We start from the raw sequence: 10,704 nt of genomic DNA on the forward strand, positions 1-10,704 counted from the left end.
CTGGGAGGCCACTCTCAGGGTCCCCCCGGAGCCTTCTCTTCTCCAGGCTGAACCCCCCCAACTCTCTCAGCCCGGCCCCCTAGGGGAGCTGCTCCAGCCCCCCCAGCATCTCCGTGGCCTCCTCTGGCCCCGCTCGAGCAGCTCCGTGTCCTTCTGCTGTTGGGGGCCCCCGAGCTGGCCCCAGCACTGCAGGGGGGTCTCCCCAGAGCGGAGCAGAGGGGGACAATCCCCTCCCTGGCCCTGCTGGTCATCTCTTTGCTGGATGAAATGCTTTGAGAAGCACTTAGCAAGAGACAAAAATACCATAGGAAAAGGGAATTAAGAGCAATGAATATAAGATAATCACAAGAAGAGTTTAAGAAACGCACACAGCAATAATCTCCCTGCTCCCACCAGTGGCACTCGGTAGCTTGCCTTCCTGAGCCACGCTGCCAAGAACTGGCATGCTCCCTGCTAGAATCCAGACTTTTTCAGTGTTTATCAGGGCAGCCATGTGCAAGGCTTGCATGATTTTCCAGGCAGACTGCTATAACAGTATTTATCATTGTTCTTCATCACAAATTAGCTGAGCGCTGACTATCAAAAGGTTCCATTTTCCCCAGGTATCCCACAGTTCAGGCTGTTCCTACTCAAAGATCTGCTGGCAAGATCAGTCTCGTGGAAAGACCGTGCAGGAGGCTCGGGCTGCGGCTGAGCCAGGAGCGTTACAACAGCAGCTTTGATCCCCGCCGGATCCCCAGAGCACCAAGGTGTGCGAGAACGCCTGCAACGCAAAATTCAGCACGTTTTCCAGGTCTTGAAAAACAGCTCACCGCGCTGGATAGCCGAGTCAGTGCCCTCACCCCTTCTCCTGCCGTGCCTGGCACAGGACAAGCTGAGCATCTGCTGGGTGTGATGCTGACCAGCCTGCCCTGCCCATTTTTCCTGGGCAATATTCTGTTCCTCCTGAGGAGGCAGGTACTTTTGCAGCAACCCTGATTGCCTCCGGCAGAGAGAGCAGGAATCCACAGCTATTTGGTCAGCCTGCGTCTGCTTTTTTCCCACAGTCAAAGTAAAATTCCTCCGATTCAAAATGTGGTGTTGGATCCAGAGCGCTGGCATCAAAAATTCTCTGTAAAAGCTGCCTAGAATCTTACCCATAGAAAGTTTCCTCTAAGACCGATGATGTTTTAAGGCAGTGACCCAGCGCTTGCAGAAAAAAAAAAAAAAAAAAACAAAAAACAAAAACAAACTGCCAGAGCTTTCCAAAAAGGCATAATATAAAAAGAAAATAGGTCAGTCTCAGAGAGGGACAGCATGGCTTGTTGAGTAGAGGTCAAGCTGCATCTCGCTGTATCTCCCCGAACTCTGTGTGCTCACTTTTCAAAGCTGAATGGCTGCTTGCACCCATAACACACAGATCTCCCGTTGCCCATTGACACCCAGCCTAATGGTGGCCAGGCTACATAAAAGCACTTTACATCAAAGGTCCCGCTGTAAGTAAGTGCTGGAACTGGCAGGGTAACAGGGTGTATAGAGAATTAAACCACAGGAACAGCAAGTGCAACTTTCTTGCATACAAATCCCAGGCCTTAGAAAAATCTTGGGGGGAAAAAAAAAACAAAAAAAAAAAATGCAAATTGTGATGCACAACATGGAAGGAAACCATCCCACTGTGTGGAGGTGGCTGGAGGGGAAGGGGCAGCAAAGGGGCCATTCCTGGGCCATTCAGCAAAGGTGCTTTTTCCATGATTATTAAAACCAGCTTATTCTTGTCAGTGGTTCTTACACATAAAAGCCACACTGATAAATATTTGCACACCTTGCCCTACCTCAGCTGCACCCTGACCCGCAGCACTTTGCGATGTGATGCGGCTCCACCACGGACAAAAAGGAAAACCCAAATCACCTAATTTATTAATTGTGCTTTGTTCTGGTTGAAAAAACTCTTCCTATTCATGCGCAGACACATCAGACAGCTATGCTGTCAGTAACACGAACACTTCAGATTGCTGCAGCACCACACACCAGAATCATGGGGGGTGCTTCAGCCCTAATGACGCCGTGATAATAAGATTCACAGAACCACCTTTGCACTAACGTTGTGCTCCTCGTATACTTACAGTTTGCACACTGCTTGAGAAAAGGTGTCAAACGACCCAAGTATGTTATGAACCCCCACGGGCGGCAGTTTTGTCTTCTTTCTTTACAGATAATGAGCCTCGCAGGACTAATTATTAGGAACATTAATATTAATGCCATTAAAAACAAAACAAATTTTGCTTCTCAGCAACCTGGCTTGGTCTGAAATAGGAGGAAAACTTTGATAAAGAGTACATCAACTCTTATGGTGTCCAGGGTACAAACCTCTACAGAACCACGGTGTGATGTAGTGTAAAAGCAGAATTTCAGAGGAACGTGGTTCTCCTTTCTGAGCCGCCTGCTATACTGTACCTTAAATTAATGATGCAGTTTGCACTTCTCTACTGTCGTGGTTTGAACCCGGCCGGCAGCCCAGCACCACGCAGCCGCTCGTCCACCCTCCCCCACCCGGGGCATGGGGCAGGGAATTGCGGGGGTGAAGGGAGACTTGTAGGTTGAGATAAAAACAGTGGAATAATGGAAATAAGATAAAGCAATAAGGATAACAGAAAGTACAAATGGGCAATGCACTATGCGATTGCTCACCACCCGCTGATGGATACACAGCCTGCTCCTGGCCAGCGATCCTGAAATAACAAGATCCCAAAACCACAGTCCTGGAGGCGAGAGAGAATCCCCCCCCTTCTTGGCCACCCCTCCTCTATATAGAGAGCATGACGTTCCGTGCCATGGAATATTTCACTGCCCAGTTTGGGTCTGGCACTCTGGCCGTGCTCCCTCCCAGCTTCTTGTGCACCCGCGCAGAGGCAGGACGTGGGGAGTTGAAAAGTCCTGGATTTCTTAACAACTAAAAGCATCAGTGTATTATCAGCGTTCTTCTCATACCAAATCCATACTGAATGCAGAACACAGCAATATTCCGGCTACTGAGAAGAAAAATTAACTCTACCCCATCAGAAACCAGGGCTTCTACCTTCAGCCCAATATAAGTTTGCCTTTACAAAATATGTAGCACTCACCCCATAGCTTCTCCCTGCCTCACATCTCAGCCCCAACCTTCTGTGACCAGAAGAAATCAGATTTTTGTTGGGTACACCTAGAAGAGTATAAATTTGTAGGGGAAAAAAAAAAAAAAAAAAAAAAAGAGTAACTTTAAAGATATCTACAGAATTTCCATGGCAACTTTAGACAGAAGTTTGTTCTGAAAATCAGAAGTAAACTGAGACTGGAGTTCAGTGCTTTTACCTCTTGCAAAGAACAAAGGAGGATCTCTGAGCTATGCCTCATTTTTCCAGCTTCCTAATACCCCAGAACTAAATCAGGGTTTGGGGACTGACTATGAGGGAACCGCGTTGCCTGCTGAGTCACCACTTTTGCCACATCCAGAGGCACCGACGGCTCCGGGCAGAGATGCTGTGCTGCTGCCAGCGACACCGAGCTCCGGGAAACCCCGAGGCAGTGAGCTCTGGCAGCACAGAGGACGTGGAAAAGCAAGGATGCTGCTGGGATCCAGCCGGAGCCGCGGCTCAGCTTCCCGGCCACAGGGAGATCTGGAATCACTGAAATAGTTTTTTACCACTTCTTGCACTGCGGCTTTGTTGCTTCACATTTGAGGGTTCCCGGCAGGAAGCAGGGCAGTAAATGTCAACACAAGCCGTGGCAATTGCCGTCAGTGCCCAGCCCCGAGATGCCGGCAAGCCAGGAAATCCCACGTGGGGTTTTGGCGAGCCGGTCGGTAATTAACCGCCGGGCTACCTGTGCAGCAGCGGGCACCCTGTTGTTCGAGGGTAATTACAGGTTGACTTCTGGAACTCCGTGACCACTTACTTAAACATCTGCTGCTAAAACAAGTCTGAGGCCAGCCCGAGGCTCTCCACATGGGCTGCTGGAAAGGCATCCTCTATCATGACATGTTGTGGAGACATGTCATGGTAGAGGGGCAAAGAGAAATGTGATTAAACTCCTCCAAACCTCACCACATCCTGTGCCAAACGTATTTTCTCCTGCTGATTCCAGCTAAAAGTGAAAGGTAGGCGCCGCCACTGATCGTACCCCCTAATTATCTCCACATTAAAGACATTTACCATTGTGATGTTGAATGACACACCATCTCTCTCTACAGCAATTACTTTAAGCAACAGCACAATCTGAATTGCTTCTGATTCCTGTATGTACAAAGTGCTTATCACCTTGGTAGGGCACAACTTTCCTTTTTGGTCAAAAATACTTAAAAATAAGTAATTTTCTCTGTAACGGTAAAGTCACTGTCACACAAAAAGCCCTCTGTAATACTAAGAAAAAAAAAAAAAAAACTGAATGAAATTCTCAGTGTGAACATCATCTCTCCCTAAGAGATACAGCATGTCTTCTCCTTCCCTTTTGACAATGCTTCATAATTTTAAAATAGCCTCTGAGGACACCCTGTGCCTCAGCTCTGTGGGGGATTGTTGTGCCTGAAAGCAAAGAGCCAGCCCCCCACCCACCGCCTCCGCGTTGCTCGGATGTCAAAAAGCAGAATTGCATCTGACCTCAGCAGAAAACCTTTCCCAGGTGTGACCTTGGGTGGGCACAGCTTCTTCTCTGCAGGCGCTGCAACCCTCTGCAGGGATGATTTTGGAGTTTGGCACATCCACCCTGTGCTGGGACAAAAAAAAAAAAAAAAATCCCTCCCAGGTTTTTTACCATGGGGAGCAGGATGTGTTTGGGATGATGCTGGAGTCCCTCCATTGATAGACGGGAGGACAAAAGCCACCCCAATTCTTCAGTCTTGCTGTCTTTCAGGGCACTCCAACTCTGAGGTCAGTTTGGGGAATTTCTGTTTTTGTTTCCGAGGGATCTAACAAGCCGATGGAGGTAGGGAAGGCTGGGCTCTGACTGCCAAAGGCTGTGCAGCAGGAGCGGGTGGAAAGCCTCCTTGCACAATAGCAGGTCATCCCTCCATGGACAACCTCCCTAAAAACCTGGTTTGCTTCCTTCTCCTCCCCACTGACAATGTCTCAGGCAGAGTCATTCCTGAAATGCAGATTAAATTAAAAAAAAAAAAAAAAATCATATTCTTTATGCCTCTTAACGCAGAAGGAGTGTTGTGAGCTGCACAGCAATGATGCAAAGGAATTTCTCTGACACATCAGGCAGATTTGGCTAGTCTCAGCCTTTTTCCCAGTGCCCCACTGAGCTCTGCTCTTCCTTTGAGATATGCAGCAGTGGAAAAAGAGGGGGGAATGGTCAAAAATGGGGGGCCAAACATGGACTCAGCACGGCTGGGAGCCGGGCACAGAGTTTGGGCTGACGTGGCACCTGAGGGGTGCTGCGCCCCAAGACACCGGGCTCTCCCCCCCTGCCTACATGGCAGGGGCAAGGGGACCCACCGTCCCTGGTAATGCATTAAAATCCTGAAAAAGCTCCATTTTAATAAAGTTTAAGATCTTCAAGGACATAGTCAAGTAAATTGGCATCTCAATCCACTGAGTTTTCAAGGATGATAACCAACCTCCTCATTCCCTTTCAGAAAGAGCAAACAGTCACTTCACAGGGAAATCTCCTGCTTTACTTCCTAATGAGGCAACAGAAACAGCTGGACATGTCCCTCTGCATCATCACCTTCTGCTCGGATGCTTTAGCATCCAGGGGATGGACCCCCTTAAATCACTGCAGGTGCTTCAGTAATTAAGGACTAGTAAAAAAAAAAAAAAAAAAAAAAAAAAAAAATTATTAAAAAAAAGCCAGCAAACCAACAAAAAAAACAAATAACAAATGCAGTAAGGGAAATGCCATTTCATACCCAGTTATTTGATCCTGGAGTTTTCTTTTTTTCAGAGGTTCAGCCAGACTGGCAACCAAACCACACTGGCATTACGCTGCCAGCAGAGCCGGCGGCTGGGAGGTTTCTGAGCCACTCTCAGCACTGGCTGGGATTCCTGGATGTACCTGACGAGAGTGAAGCCTGCCTACCATTTCAACGTGAGGGGAGGGAAAAAGAAAAAAAATAAATCCCAACTTCGTGCATGTTTCAAAAGGTTTTAAAGGATTTTGCAAATTCCTAGCATATTATCTAAGCGTCTAGTCGTTGCTGTCCCTGTCCCAGCATCGGTGACAGCATCATTACCTGGGTGCACATCCCGCAGCCACCATGAAGAGCAAACACCCATGGAGGTGCTATGCCTCGCAACAGCTGAAGGCACGTCCTTGAAAAAAACTGGGTCTGTTCTCGACTGGCTGGCAGCAATGGGAGGAAATCTGGTGGGAAGCATTAGTCACGGCCCAGACAGGCAGAACTGACATATGCAAGCGCTCTTACCCATTTGCATCCACTTTTTTTTTTTTTTTTTTTTTCTCAATTAAAAAGATCAGCATAGGTTTTGGAGTATATTAATAGGATGCTCCAGCTTCAGACCAATTTTCAAGGATGGTGGTATCTCAAACACTTAAGATCTGCTTTGTGAGGATTTTCCAGTCTTCTCAACTTGGGTAACATAAGCAAAATTATATTTGACAGTAAGGATTATCCTTAGCTTTGAGCTCCCAGCTCCAACTGCAAACTGATTTGCAAATAACTTCTCTGTGCTCCACAGCAAAAGAGCAGAGGACCATGTCTCCTTCTTTCTCTTTAGAACGATGCCTCTGTTTACCAGAGCAACATGGTAATTCTCATAACAAAAAAAAAAAAAAACAAAACAAAACAAAAAAAAAGTCGTCCCACTTGATTGTTTTACAAGAATTCTCAGAAATGTATACTACGTAATAGCACTATGGACAATTATGCTGCCCTCAGAAACGCACACAGGTTTAAGATTTATTGGCATAGAATTCAAATGCAATACTAGTTTGATATATGAGTTGTTTATTTTTCTCACAAGATTTTCCTCCCTCTCACTCTGCTCTGTTCAATTCACCTGTTACAAATCTTATGGCCCCAATTCTTCTTCTACACTCAAGTAGCCCAGCTGACTTCACGGCCAATGTGTATCACAGGAGTGAAAGGGAGAAGTGTGGATGCAAGAAGCCTGCAAGATAATGCAGTGACAGAGTCTCACACACGCTCCCAACACGCTGCTGAGCAGAAGTATTGTCGCTAGGAAATTGCTTTGACATTTCTATAGAATTACAAAAGCAAGAGAAAACATAGTAAATTCCAGCCCTCCAGCAGTCCAGTGCGATAAATGATTCCAAGCACTTCTCAGCTGCGATATTATTCAATTAAACAAATACTCCATCACCCAGGGAACATTATTACACTTAGAAAAACATAAAGACAGGAAATCTACTCTGCAAGACGAGCACAAGCCAGAAACAGAGGATGGGAAATCACTAACCAAAGCCAGGCCAAGGAGGAGGTGCCTGACCAGAATGATTCCCAGTGCCCCTGCACCGAAATCCACGTAGGGACACAAAAGGTTAATTTGGGCTCCTGCCTTGAGCAGTGCAGCCAGACAAAAACACTGGCATTTGCCCAATCAGCAAATGTGAACAAGAAAGGTATGGGGTTTTTGGTTTTGGTTTTTTTTTTTACATATGTAGAACAAACATCAGGTTTATTTACACTGTTGAAGAAACACAGAATAGGCTTAGCCACAGATTTTGAAAATAATCTGCACAAAAAAAAAAGAAAAAAAAAAGCAAAGGTTTAAGTTCACTGGAAAGAAGGCTTCAGATCTGCTGTTAGCACAGTGTCAATAGGGTAGGAAGAGTCTGGGGATCTCCATCTGTTTTCTTGTGTTATCTGTAGTAAATTCCTTTAACCTTTCTGCATCTGTTTGGAGTCTTCTAAAAGGGAAGGAACCAAACCGGTGCAAGTGCTATAAAATAAATCTACAAAAATGTAGCACCTAAATGAGACTATGAGTCTGATGCCCCAAGATTTCATAATCATGACTAATAGGTTTAAGATTGGTGAATATATACATTACTATAACTAGAAAGGCTTTATTTCTTTAAAAAGGCAAACCAGTTTTTTAACTACCCTACACCAAGGTTTATTGAATTCCTTCAGATAACAATTCTTCAAAGAGACGGGATGAAACCAGTAGTCTTTTGCCTCACATATGTCCTGGTTTTGGCTGGGACAGTTAGTTTTTCTTCTCAATATCTGGAATTGTGCTGTGTTTTGGATTCAGGATGAGGTTTGTTATGAGCACAGCACTGATAACACGCTGACATTTTTGGTTGTTGCAGAGATTTCAAGGACTCCCCACCTCCCCACGTCCTGCCTGTGCGCGGGCGCACAGGGAGCTGGGGGGAGCACGGCCAGAGTGCCAGACCCAAACGGGGCAGTGAAATATTCCACAGCATGGAACGTCACGCTCACTGTATAGAGGAGGGGTGGCTGGGAAGGGGGGCTCTCTCTCGCTTCTGGGGTTGTGCTTTTGGGATCTTGTTATTTCAGAATTGCTGAATTACATTTATTATTATATAATAAATAACGGGAACAGGCTGGGAATCAGTCAGCAGATGGTGAGCAATCGCATTGTGCGTTGCCCGTTTATATTTTCTATTATTGTCACTGTTTTATTTTACTACCATTATTAAGCTCTTTTTATTTCAACCTACAAGTCTCCCTTCACCCCCTCCAATTCCCTGCCCCATGCCCCGGGTGGGGGAGAGCAGCTGCGTGGTGCTGGGCTGCCGGCCGGGTTCAAACCAAACAAGATACCAGACACGTCACTCAGCACTTAATAGCTGCTGCACAGGAAGACAAGATTAGGTTGGGCTCATGCCCTTTTTGCTTACATATTTTTCAGCCTTGTTTGTTTCCACCTAGTCCTCCAATTCCTGCTTTTTATTTGATGTATCCTGCAGGAGACTTGGAGGAGAAATTCAACGGTTTTGATTAGCTCTAAGTTCATAAAAAAAGGGCCCAACACAATGCCAGAGCATAAGTGGTGTCCTCCCACCCACCAGACTTCGCTTGTGTGGCACTGGCAGTGACCTGCTGAGAAAACCCCATTTTTCAGGTGGTGTGTCCTGGTGCCTGTGTGAAACCTGCTCAAGTCATCCCGTCAAAGCACCTGGCTCAAGATGTGCCAGACAGGGAAAACGAAAGCACAAAACAGTTTCCCTTTTTTTTTTTTTTTTTTTTTTTAATTTATTTTTTTTTCCTTTTGTTCTCTATAGAAGTGCAATACAGAGTGGGGTTCCTCTGGGGGTCACACACGGTGAATTGTGGCTGCAGAGATATTGATGAGGAAAGGGCCGGCGTTCACCCCCTGCGTGGCACCAGGTCGCGCCCCCCAACACCAGCAGCGGGCATTTTGGGGAACCCCGGGCTTTCCCCCCCCCCTGCGCCCCCAACACACGGGGCGTCCCCCACCCAGAAACGGGGACCACGCCTGGTACCGGCCGCCGGGGTTATGATGGGCGGGGAGATCCGCGGCGTGATGCGCGGAGAGATGCGCGGAGCGGGGCTGACGGGCGGCACGATGCGCGGAGCGACCGCGGGTGGGCGGGGGGGGGGGGGGGGGGGGGTGGAAGATGCGCGAGGTGCGGTGCGCGGGGTGTGGATGCGCGGGGAGATCCGCGGCGTGAATGCGCGGAGACATGCGCGCAGCGACGCGCGGAGCGATCTGGGCGGGGGGGGGGTGGGGGGGCGCGATGCGCGGGGCGCTGCAGCCGCCGGGCGCAAGTTGCGCGCCGTGCAGCAGCCCGGGAGCGGCCACGGATCCCCCCGTCCCCTCGTCCCCGTCCCCCCCCAGTTTCCCCGTCCGGCCATTTTTTTTTTGGGGGGGGGGGGGGGGGGGGTCGGGGGAGGGGGCGGCTTTGTCCCGGGTTCAGGGGGCAGCGTCAGAGCACAAGGGGCTGTGGTACCACGGCGGATGGTAGTTACAGAAACCCACGATAGCGACAAAGGAGTACTAAAATAATTAATAATAATAATAATAATAATAATAATAATAATAATAATAATAATAATAATAATAATAATAATAATAAATTATAATGATAAATTATAATAAATATTATCATAAATATAATAATGAATATATAGATAGATATGTATATAAAGAATTCTCATTGCTTTTGATTTGAGTTTTCAATGGAAGCTGCGGGCAGGAGAGGGCGCTGAAATATTCTGAGTGGCTCTCTTTGCTTCTCACAGAAAAAAAAACCAAACCAAACCAACCAAACAAAATAAGGACAAAAAAAAAAAAAAAAAAAGCAAAAGAAAACAAAACAAAAACAAAGCAATACAAACAATTAAAAAAAAAAAAAGCACAAAAAAACCCCACAAAACCGGCAGCAACAACAAAATAAAACAAAACAAAACAGAACAAAACAAAACAAAACAAAACAAATCACAAACAAAAAAAAACCAAACCAAACCAAACCAAAACAAACAACAAAAACCCCCACAAACAAACAAAGTAATAAAAAAAAATAAAAACCTCCAAGAAACGAAGTGCCCGAGCCAGGTGCTGGCCCCGGGCAGGGGCAGCTGTGGGTCTTGGGGGGCACAGCCCGAACCCCAGCAAGGGTCTCCCTGCACCCGCCCTCCCTTGCAATTGCCCCCCCCCCAGGGTCTGAGCCCCCGTTGCCTGCACCAGCCCACAGCCACATTCCTCTCCACCAACAGGAGTTAAAACAGCCATCCTGACCAGGCAACCCCTGAAATTCGCTATAAGCAGGTAT

Source organism: Tyto alba, unplaced genomic scaffold (genome assembly GCF_018691265.1).
Source record: "Tyto alba isolate M040663 unplaced genomic scaffold, T.alba_DEE_v4.0 Super-Scaffold_13, whole genome shotgun sequence".
Lineage (NCBI taxonomy): Eukaryota > Metazoa > Chordata > Aves > Strigiformes > Tytonidae > Tyto > Tyto alba.